General features: G+C 40.3%; 1 protein-coding gene across 1 annotated transcript in view; it reads right to left on the reverse strand.

The window, feature by feature from the left end:
* Positions 1–11,187, reverse strand: part of CDK17 (cyclin dependent kinase 17) — a 110,709-nt gene extending 99,522 nt beyond the window's left edge. Inside the window, exon 1 of the mRNA XM_045464666.1 lies at positions 11,103–11,187. The gene's annotated coding sequence lies outside the window, so the exon portion shown is untranslated. The remainder of the gene's footprint in view (positions 1–11,102) is intronic.
* Positions 11,188–12,347: the final 1,160 nt, after the last annotated feature.

Here is a 12,347-nt window from a genome sequence, read left to right on the forward strand (position 1 = left end):
AAAAACATAATAATTGAGACTGTACAGATGCAAAACAATAAGACACTCAAACTGTTAAAGTAATTAAGCAAGAAGGTGATTAGACTAAGGTGGCTCTAATGCCTTGGTACCCTAGGTAAGCAAACCAAAACCTAAGCCACAGTCACTATACAAGAATCTGAGAAAATGAAACTTAAGAACAACCAATCACAAACAGTCAACTAGGCTTTCCAAAGAAGGCAACTGCTTAAAATATCACCAATCAAATAATTCCCTTTGCTTCTAGGTCTTCCCTGTAAAAACTTCCCACTCTCCCAGCTCTAGTTGGTAGACAGGTAAAAAAAACCTCTGGTTTGGTGCTCCCTAATTCAATCAATGTATGCTCATTAAACTTTGAAAAAAAAAAAAATTAACATGCCTCAGTTTACCTTTTAGAAAACAAACTAAAAAACCAAAACAAAAAGATATTCACTAAAGGGATAAAAAATAAATACAATAATCGGAACATAAGACTTAAAGTTAAGAAAATCCCCCAAAACATAAAACTAGGAAATCCAAAAAAGAATAAATAGAGAGAAAAAATAAGACGCAATGATGGAAAGTTTCAATCACTTTGCCCTTACTTTAATTTCTATATGAGTGATTGCTCCTCTTAACACTGTACTAAACCCTAGAACTGTGTTTCTAAAACCCAAGGATTGCCTGGAACATTTTAAAAACGAAGCTCAGAGATTTGAATTCAGTTGTTCTGGGACAGAGCTTAAGATTTTACATCACACACACACACACACACACACACACACACACATCACGGAGACATCTAGTTGGGTTTTGTTTGTTTTTAATCAACAAGAGTGCTTCCGAAGTTCATGTGAAGGCCACTGACCTAGAAGAACATAAGATAATAAAAACCTAAGATAATAGGGGTACTGAGTGGCTCAGATGGTTAAGCATCCAACTCTTGATTTTGGCTCAGGTCATGATCTCATGGCTCAGTTTGCGAGTTCGAACCCTGTGTGTCAGGCTCTGCGCAGACAGCCCCAAGCCTGCTTGGGATTCTTTCTCTCCTCTCTCTCTGCACCTCCCCAACTCGCACAGGTACTCTCTTTCTCTGTCTCAAAACAAACTTAAAAAAAAAAAGATAATAAATAAGAGTTTATGACAAAGAATAAAACGCAAAAACAATTTTCTTGTTTTGATGGATAAGTTATGACCTGTTATTCTATTTTGACTTTCAGAATATCTGAATCACACATAAAAGTCATTAACATGGACAGCAAATACTGTTAAGAGGTCAAACAAGCGGTACAAGATAGGTCTGAAGAAGGGGAACAGACAAAGGGCAAATGGTTACAAGAAAAATCTGGTTGGTCCTAAAGAAAAGATTAATCAATGTGCTTATTTACCAGGAAGATTATAACACTTTTATTCATAATGGGCATTAGATAAGAAACAATAATGAATATCCTACATTATTTGGTCCAATAGTCTATAGTATCCTCCTCCCCACAATATACCTAAAGGACGCAACATACACAGATCAGTAACGCTACCTCACTAACAATGTTTCTCAAATTGGGTGGGAGTAGGGAAGCATATGCAAAAATCCTGGAGGTTATGTACAGTTTTAAAAGCCAGAGAGATTATTTTAATTCAATTGTCCTTGTGAATCACTTACTTAACCTGAAGGAATAAACCTGAAGGAATAGATCAGCAAAACAATTCTGGTACATTACCAACAATTCTTCCTATTAAAGAGGAATACAAAAAAAAAAATTGCCAGTTCTGAGTGCTAAATGCAAGGTACTTTGAAAAGTGCTGTACACATACCATTTCATTTAATTCCCAAACCCCATGAAATAGGTTCTGGCACTTCCCAATTTCATAGAAGAAACTGACCCTTAAGTGTTTAAGTAACTGGTTCAAGATCACATGATTATCAGTTACAACTGAAATAATTTCTTTATGGAAAACAAATGGACACAGATAACCAATTCCAACTTTATAAGAGTTCAGATTTTTTCCCAAAAAATTGTACTTAAAATTAAAAATGTGTCAGGGCACCTGGGTGGCTCAGTTGGTTAAGCAACCAACTCTTGATTTCAGCTCAAGTTATGATGTCATGTTTGGGATTTTCTCCCTTTCTCTCTGGTCTCCCCAGCTCGTTCACTTTCTCTCTTTCTCTCTCTCTCTCAAAATAAATCAACTTTTTAAAAAATGTGTCAACCATTTTATAGCTTCTAAGGAAGAAACAGGATCAGAGGAGAATAGAAATATAACATTTGATGGGGGGGGGGAGCAAATGCTCACAAATTTATGGGGAGGGGCGCCTGGCTGGCCCAGTCGGTAGAGCATACAACTCTTGATCTCACGGTCGTGAGTTCAAGCCCCATATTAGAAATTAGGAGCTTAATTTTTAAACAAAAATTTTTTTTAAATTATGGGCAAAAAAATCTACTGTAAAATACAGTGCTGACTCCACTGTTCCTGAAATGATAAAAAGGTCAGTAAATAAATCATGATCTTGAGAATTTAACTGATACAAAAATTTTTAATGTTTTAAGACCATATAATAAGTTGAGAAATATGAAAAGGCACTGAATCTCACAAATTATGAAAATTCATTTTTAAATGTTACATTTCAAGATGTCATCAAGCCATAATCTCTGATTTCTAAAATGTATCTAATTCTTACAATATACCTACTATAAGAGGTATAATTTAAACCTCAATTTAAAAATATATCAATAAAATGTCTTTAATTTTAAAATCAGACTCTAAAGCAGTTTTTATTTAATTACAATAATCCCAATAAAAACAAAATTCTTGGTCAACTGCATACATAAACTATCAGGGCAACAGGGATGACAATAAATGCACTGTTCTCTCCCTTTGAGTGCAATTCTATACTTTAGTAAATTCATTTAGCTCTAGTACTACATAGGTAAAGAGCTCAATTTCATTAAGCATGAAATTTTATCAGCTAAACCAGATTTCACTCTTGCTATCGACCAAAGTTTTTAGATCTTTAGAAACAGATGCTTTATGTACATATAAATAATGTAATTTTATATTTCCAACTTGTCTAAGACAACAAGTTAGTACAGTTTACATGTAATTAAAAAGACCCAATACCGTTATTGCCCCTCCAGGTTGGCCTACAAACTGCTTCCATATTGCTCACACACAAATACCACCTACATGTAACAACAATACTCAAAACTTTTGATGGCTTTTAATTTTTCTCCCGTATCAGAATTGACTCTTGACTCTTTCTAGGCCATGATTAATCTAACCGTAATTTACCAATTCAGATCCTAATCCTATCACTTCATTCATTCAATTAGGCAATACATAATTTGTAGGTAATACCAAAAAACCATGTGGTCTATCTGGAGCACAAGGCCAACCAGAATGGAGATTTATAAATAATTAATTACAAAACAATGTCTTAAGTACTATGGTAGACATAAATGTTATAGTACAATTACCACAACTCCACCAGAGTAGATGAAAGATGACAAAGTGACATTTGCCCTCAAAAATGAGAATTTCTCTCCAAGCATCACAGCACTGTAATACCAATACATCAGCTTCCTCATCTTTATTTCTTAGGATGGACCAGGAATGCTAGTATAGAACAGACATAGATACATGGATGGATGGGCAAAAGGAAGGACAGACATATACATAAATGTAAAGAAGAATGAATACCTGTTAGATTTAAATGGCCAAAATTGGATGTAATAATACAGATGAGGTATTCCAAAACCCTTACATATTAAAGAAACAACAGGAAAAAATAAATCTGAAATATATTTAGGAAATAAAATTGATAAAGTTTGGTGTGAGAGACTGGACTAGGGAGAGGAGAGCTAACAGAAAAGTATAATCTGCCAAAGCTTTTGGCTCAAGTGACAAGGCTGATGGTGGTGCATTACTGTGGTTGGGAATGGAGGCAGAGACTAAAAAAATGTTCAGCTCTGGTAAAGGAACACTAAGAGGCAACATCTGGGAGGTAACTAGAAGGAATTCAGGAAAAAAGGTCTGGATTAGAAGTAAAGGTGTGGAGATCATCAACATAGAGGTAATTAAGAACAAAGCACTGAATACAGAGGAGACTGCCCAGGGAACATGTAAAACATGAGATTAGGACCAAGAGCAGAACATTCCGGTCAACCAGTGTTGCTGTTATTTCACATATTATAATAGTTCCTCATTAAATTATATTTTTATACCATATACAATGACTAACACAATGCCTAGGGCACAACAAATGCTTTAAAAGTACTTACTTATTATACCCCTGAATTGAAAAACAAAATGTATTGGGGCACCTGGGTGGCCTGGTCAATTAGGTGTCCAACTCATGATTTTGGTTCAGGTCATGCTCTCTCAGGTCTGGAGATAGAGCCCGCCTCAGGCTCTGCCCTGGGCTCCTGGGCGGGAAGCCTGCTTAAGATTCTCTTTCCCTTGCTTTGTCCCTCCCCTGCTTGAATGCACATGGGCACCTCTCCCTCTAGCTCCTTGCTCTCAAAAAAAAAAGGAAATTAAAAGAGAAAGAAAATGTATTAAGTATAATAAAGCCATAAAGGATTTCTTAAAAATATTTCAATAAGACAAGCTCAAAGTGCTAAAGTCTCCTTAAGGAATCTAAACTTTATTTCAAAAATCAATAAAAAGCTTTCCACCAGAAATAGCAGTACAAACCAGTAATTAAAACAATAAAATCTGGAATTATGGGAAAGGTTTATTTTAAAGATAATGCTTAAAAATATATATTAGCTAGTTTATTTTACATATTAGCTGATTTAAAGGATAATGCCTCTAAATTTGGAGTAAGAAGAGCTTCAATGTTGTTACCTAATGATTTTTCACAAATATTAATACCAATTTTTACCGAACTTTGTTTATATTATTTAATATTAACACACACTATTAACAAATGTTAACCATCAATTATAAGAATAGATGGACGAAATATATGACTGGGAAGACCAAAGTGAGGTAGTCACTAACCTAGAATATAGTTAAATTATTCTTGGGTCCTTTTCCCACTGTTTACAAATATGCATTTAAAATTTAGAGTATTCTTGAAAGTATTTACACTAATAAATGCATAAAAAGAAATAAAAATGCGCTTTTACAAGGTTGACAAGGGGAATGTGCAGCTCAGTTGGTAGAGCATGCAACTTTTGATCTCAAGGTCATAAGTTCAAGTGCCATGATGAGTGTAGAGCTTACATTAAAAAAAAAAAAGGTTGACAAAACCTTTTCCAAATTAACTTTTATGACAACAAAAGAAAATCTGCTTTCATTGCTTTTCCACTTTAATGTAATACCCCTAGTCAATTCAATAACATTTTCTGTTCTTCAAATTGAACAACGGATAGGATATATATCAACAATAACATCATAAGGGCTGGCTTTCAATGTAAAAAGTTATTACCAAAAATGTACAACCTGCTCTGATATTTCCATTTTCAGTGGTATATAGACACATAGTAATAAAAACACAAAGTCAAAATTTACACTTTACTTAACTAAATAAGCAATTCCAAAACCCAAACCAATGGGTAATTATTTGTGTACAGATATAGATATAAAATTTATCTACCTTAAAGCAAAATTCTCACCCAATACTGAAGCAACCTACACAGCATGCATCTGAGCCACCTTCCCATTTATGACGTATGCTAAAATAATGCAAACTGGGGCGCCTGGGTGGCGCAGTCGGTTGAGCGTCCGACTTCAGCCAGGTCACGATCTCGCGGTCCGTGAGTTCCAGCCCCCGCGTCAGGCTCTGGGCTGATGGCTCAGAGCCTGGAGCCTGTTTCCGATTCTGTGTCTCCCTCTCTCTCTGCCCCTCCCCCGTTCATGCTCTGTCTCTCTCTGTCCCAAAAATAAATAAACGTTGAAAAAAAAAAAAAATTAAAAAAAAAGAAAAAGAAAAAAATAAAATAATGCAAACTAATTTTAACACATGTAAAATCAAAACAAATAAGAAAATTTAGAAGCAAAAATGAGAGTAAATATACAGTATGATTATTTTTGCTTTTCAGCACCAATATTCATTTTACTTTGGGCCCCCCCAAAATAATTGATAAATCCATGATTAAAAATAAATCTACAAATATTTTCAGTATTTTTTAGCACCTTTAATTCATATTTAGCTATAAACATGTCCTCTTATACATTTCGTATAGTTCAATTGTTTTGTGTGTAGTAAAGCTAATTCAATGGAATTTAAATCTAATTTTGATGAGTTTTTAAATTTATCACTTTTTAGTTCTCTCTATAGCAGACATTTAACACAGACTTTTTAACATCACATCCCCAAGGAGGCAGTGTAATATAGTGGTTTGAACACCAACACTGGAACCTCAGCTTCATCACAGAGGTAGGACCTTGGAGACCATCACTTAATCTAGGGCCTCTGTGTCCTTATTTGAAAACAGGCACAATACCTATATGATGAGCTTACTATGAGGATTAAACAAAGTAATACCTGGCATAGTACTAGCAGAAGAGGTAATTGAGTTTAATTTCTTTCACATATAGTTTACATCAAAAAATAATTTTATTTTGGGGTGCCTGGGTGGCTCAGTCAGTGGGCATCCGACTTCGGCTCAGGTCATGATCTCACGGTTGGTGAGTTCGAGCCCCACGTTGGGCTCTGTGTCGACAGCTTGGAGCCTGGAGCCTGTTTCGGATTCTGTGTCTCCTTCTCTATCTGCCCTCTACCCCTCTCCCGCTTGTGCTCTGTCTCTCAAAAATAAATAAATGTAAAAATAATAATAATAATTTTATTTTTTTTAGCATTTACTTTTGAGAGAGAGAGAGAGAGAGAGAGAGAGAGAGGCAGGCAGAGTGCAAGCAGGGGAGGCGAAGAGCAAGAGGGAGACAGAATCCAAAGCAGGCTCCAGGCTGTCAGCACAGAGCCCAATGCAGGGCTCAAACTGCAAGATCAGAACCTGAGCTGAAGTCAAGACCCTTAACGGACTAAGTCACCCAGGCACCCCCCAAAAAAAATTTTTTAAGGAGACTTGGAGAGCAAGGTAATTTTCACTCATCCCAATATGCCACAGATCTGTAAATCTACCTCCTCACATACAGTATTCAGTATCAAAGGTTACTATGGAACATAACATTATTTATAGCAGGCACCTTCCCATTAGATTTATTGTTAGGTATTTATTTATTTTCCAAGTTGGCCAACAGAGAGGGAAACAGGCTAGGAAAGGTAAGCTACACTCAGATATATTCAATACATTTTCCTGGCCCTTGGCAATTACTCTTTCCAGGTCAATATTTTGCAGATATGAAAGCAGTTGCCAACTAAAAAGGGTCAGAGTAAAATAATGACTAAGACTCCAGTAATGACAGTAAGAATTCTTGGCTTAATTCATAAATATTGTAAATAGAAATTAAAAAAAAAAAAAGGTCCTCTCCCCACCAGTTCAAAGAAATTGCCAACACTGTAGGTTGAATGCTAGTAACCTACACCAAATTTTCTATTTAGGTGATTTTTTAACCTCATAAATATATATATAAAGCACAATTTTAAATGCCATAAACCTCCTGTTTATCTTCATCACCTAAAATGCAAAACGCCGGGGCTCCTGGGTGGCTCAGTGGGTTAAGCATCCAACTTTAGCTCAGGTCATGATTTTGTAGTTCATGGATTTGAGCCTTGCACTGGGCTCTGTGCTGATAGCTCAGAGCCTGGAGCCTGCTTCAGATTCTGTGTGTGCCTCTCTCTCTGCCCCTCTCTCACTGCAATCTGTCTCTTTCACTCTCTCTCAAAGATAAACATTAAAAATAATAATAATAAATAAAATGCAAAATGCCATGATCAGTTTATAAATTGCATTTTAAATAACTTTTCCATTTAAAAGTTTAAGCAAAAATTACACATTCAAAATTCAAAGAACCTCAAAACTATTCTTCCTTCCCATATATGAAAGGAGACAATTTTTAAAATAGATAAAATACTCTAATGAATATTTTTATTAACTGAATTTAACATATAATGTCCTTTTTCTACAACACAGCAATACATTTGTTAAGTAATTATCCTCCGTGGAAGTGTAAAAACTATAAAAAAGAATGCCATGACATGATGCTGCAATTTTTACAAAGATTAGAGAACAGTAATAAAGACTCAAAATGTAATGCCTTATAAATATGCAACACGATTAGACAATAACAAAGAAAATACCAGGGGGAAAATTTTGTGTTCACAGATAATGTTTTATAGTATTACGGGACATCATCTTCACTTCTTCAGTTGCCACTATAGTTTCTACCATTCACAGTAAAATACCTCCAGTTGTTTGGTTAGTACTATTTCACCAATAAAGGAAAAGGAGGGAAGTACTGCTGAAAATAAGGGGAAAAACAAAAGCCTCAACAAAGTAAATTATTTTATGCCATCTCTTTCGACCCTATTCATAGGACAGAAGCAATATCTAAAAACGAAACATATCAACAAATATACACATTAAAATCTGTTTAGTCAACACGACTACAGAGAAAATAAAATTTAAATTTTCTATTTTTTGTAAAACCAATGACTTATTAGGACAAGATTACTGGTGTACAAAGCTACCACTGTATATTGGATCACTACCATACACTGAAATAACTCTTGCAATTTCATCTTTCCTTACTATGTATGTCTCTTTCTCCCTTCAGGTAATCAGAGCACATCTGGCAGGCTACACTATTTCAAATACCTAACACCTGAAAGTGACTTTATTGGGTCAGAGTTCAAGGATGAGCGTAAACTCTTTTACGGGAGCTTCTTTCAGTAACAGGAAAATTAGGTTACTAACAAGGCTTTATACTTCATACACTTTTTTTCTGATTTTAAAAGGAATGTAAAAATTTGGAAAATACAGAGCTGTATTTTTTTTCATCCATAAATCACACCACCCAGAAATCTTCGTTAACTTTTTGGTAGATTTCCTTCTGAGAATTAAACTTCATAATCTAATTAAACACTAACCAACATGTAGAAAATAGCCAATGTATCTTCGATTTGGCCTTTTGATAAATATGCTACACAAAACACCAATTATTAATGATACGATCTTTAATTTCACAGAGATATTTGAAATGTGTTAGGTGGTGAGAGTAGGGTAGGGAGTACACAATTCAGAGGCGGGTCCCTAAAACGAAATCCTTTTCACAATTTTTATAGCGTCAACATTGTAATGGCAGCAAGATATGGCTGTTCCCAGAATAATATCAACAGTAACGTCCCTATACAAAAGTCTTTACTTTTAATTTCTTTCCATCATGCTTCAATGTCTATTTTTGCTGTAAAATATACATGTATACATGTACATATATGTGTGTGTATATATATACGCCAAAGGCTCAGCTATTTTCTTTGAAGTCCAGCATTCAAACTGTTAGTGTTTCTGGCCTATGAGACAGTCCACCAGATAAAAGGATGACACTTCTATATTCCAATATTCTCCCCAATAAAAAAAAAAGACTTTTCCTTAAATACTGCCAATTTTTTTTCCATTGTTACAACCGTTGTTTTTGGAAGTATGCAGATATTAGAATTACAAAGATTGACATGACCTCATTAACAAACAAAACCAATAACACCACTGGCAGCAATTTTTTTTCTTAAAATTTGACTGAACCTTGCCTCTAGCTTCAACGGAGGCTTTCCTTGACTCCAGGCATTAAAGATCTTAAAATCCCATTCATTTTCTTCTGCCCAATGGTTAACAGAAGTCTAAGATACAGTAACTCAAATTTGTTACTTTGACCTTCTAACACTAGCGCCCTTTAAAAGAAATCCCTCAACAAGAATCAGCAAAGTTTGAGGAAAGAACTGTCTTTAAGTCAAGCATTTCCTGATAAGCGACAGAAGGTCTGGCTGCCAGGAATACACTTTGCTGACCCTAGTGAGAGCCGAGACTCAAAACAAAATTTACCACTTTTGTTACCTAGAAAATTTATTTGGCTAAGAAGTGATAAACCATAACCAAGGCCGTGTCTTTAGTGGACGAATTAATATAAAAGAGGAGCGCCACGGGTTTCAGCTAAATGTTTTTGCCATTTTTGAAGAAAAGCTAATTGTTAGTGGCCATGTGACATTATAAGATCCCAGAAAGGAAAGGGTGGGAGGAAGAGAGAGGAGTTCAAGGCAGTTCAGGGTCAGAACAAGCTCAGGCATCCTGTCATTAGCAAACGTTCCCCCAAGCTGAAGGCAAAATACTGCTTACCCGAAAAGGAGTGGGTGAAAAGTAGGGGGAGAATGAGGGGGAAACCACAAGGGAGTCAATGTGGCAGTGAGGTGGTGACGGGAAGCAGGGAATCTGGAGCTATCCAGCTGAGTTGGGGAGCAAAAGCATCGGGCACGAAAATGCTGAGAAAAGCAACTGCAACGGAGACGACAATACTTGGCAACTGCCCATATTCCCCTCCCCATCGGTTCTTTGGGTTTCCCACAGTCCCTCCACCTCAGCTCTTGACCAACACTCAGGGGTGTGACCCGCCAGCGGGAGGCTGCGGTGATCTTTGTCTCGGCCGGCTCCCCACGCGAAGGCTCCTCCTCCTCCTTCTCCCCTCCTCCCCCGCGCTCGCCACCCGCTCACACCCCCGGCGTCTCCAAGGAGCTGGAAGCGCGGCGGCCACCGCCGCCTCCTCGCCCACCTCCCGCGGACTCGCGCCCTTCCTTTCCCCTCCGCCGCCCGCGCCGGCAGCTCCACCCCCGCCGAGGGGGATCTTAGTGTCTCCGGGGACTTTCAGCCTCTTTCCTCCTGGGCCTCCCCCGGAGACCAAACGGGCAGCAAGCACCAGAGGAGGCTGCGGCTGGAGGCGCCTCCCGCGAAGAAGCCCATCACATACCCACATCCCACCCCACCCCGGAAATGCCTGGGCGACCCGGGGTTCGCGCTGGACCAGAGGGGCGACAGGCACTCGCGAGCTCCCTACGCCGCGCCTCCCTCTCTCAACTTCCCGGCCGGGCCTGAGCCTCCAGCGCCCCCAAAGCCTCCCGCCCCGGCCCTCGGTCCCAAGCACCCTCCCGCCCCCCTCGGCTCGGGGTCCGCCCGGCAGGAGGAAAAGCCCCGCGAGGTCGCCCGCCACCAACTCACCAGCAAGTGCGGGGGCCGCGTCGCGAAGCGAGGCGCGGAGCGTGAGCGGCTCTGCCGACGCCCGCAGCGACCGGATGCAGGTCCGGGTCCCAGCGGCTGGCGGACCCGAGGCGCCTCCGAGGCGCAGGCCTCCGCCGCTGCCTTCCGGCTCTCGCCGAGGGTCCGGAGCCTCCGGGAGGGGCCGCGGGTCCCTCACGCGTTGCCAAGCCCCCCGGACAACATGGCTCCCGGGCCGCCGGGCCGCGCGGGCAGCCCACTAATCCCCTCGGAGGAGCCTGGGCGGGAGCGAGGCGGGCAGGGAGGTGACGCCCGGCTGAGGCGGCCCGCCCGGACGAGGGTTCCTTCTTCTCTGCGGCCGGACCGTGAGGAGCTCCGGAGACCGCGGGCGGCCGCTTTCGTTCTCTGCGTGTGCGTCGCTTTCTCACTCGGCGGCTGCGGACTGACGCCTCCGCCTGTTCCCCGGAGGAGAGCGAGCGAACGAGAAAAAAGACTTTTATTGAAACGATCCAACCAGCAGCGGCGGAGAAAAGCGACCCGCCGCGGGAGCTTCCCCCACCCCCGCCTGAGCGGCTTGCCGCGGGCAGCGCGACCCCTGCTGGCGGCGGCGGCGGGAGGGGCGGAACCGACGGTCCGGGGGCGGGGCCTAGAGGGCGGGGCGGGGTATCCCCGGGAAACCCCCCGCCCCGAGGTGGGGGCCTTGGTCTCTCCAGCAGGGCTTCTGAAGCCGTCCGACGGAGGTGAGAGGGGTGAGAAGACCCCGCAGATGTGCGATGGTTACGTAGTGACGCAACAACACAGCGCCTGGGGAAGAGATTACCTGAGCAATTCAGCCCCTGCATCTTCCTCCCATCCACCCCCAACAAAACAAAAACTCTTGCTTAAATTATGCAATTATGTAATTAAGATATCAATGCCGCAGTTCTCTACTGGTATTCTAGAGAGTTGATGTCAAGGGGCCCACACCTGAGCATGCTGATTGCAACTTTTCTCCTTTATTATGGGTGGTTGAGTGGGGTAGCAGGGCAGCAGTCATTCACGCACGCAGCATTTGTTCTTTCTTTGTACTGTGTTCTTGGCAATATGCTAAGTCCTCAAAGGACTGAGAGTCTAGCTGGATGAAAGATAGTCAATAAGCAGTTATAATAAAAATATGGGCTATGTGAGAAGAGAAATACAAGGTGCTATAAGAGAACAGAGAGGAGCTACTGTTGCCTTTGGTTAGGTTTTGTTTTCTTGGGGGGAGGG

This window comes from Leopardus geoffroyi, chromosome B4 (genome assembly GCF_018350155.1).
Source record: "Leopardus geoffroyi isolate Oge1 chromosome B4, O.geoffroyi_Oge1_pat1.0, whole genome shotgun sequence".
NCBI classification, from domain to species: domain Eukaryota; kingdom Metazoa; phylum Chordata; class Mammalia; order Carnivora; family Felidae; genus Leopardus; species Leopardus geoffroyi.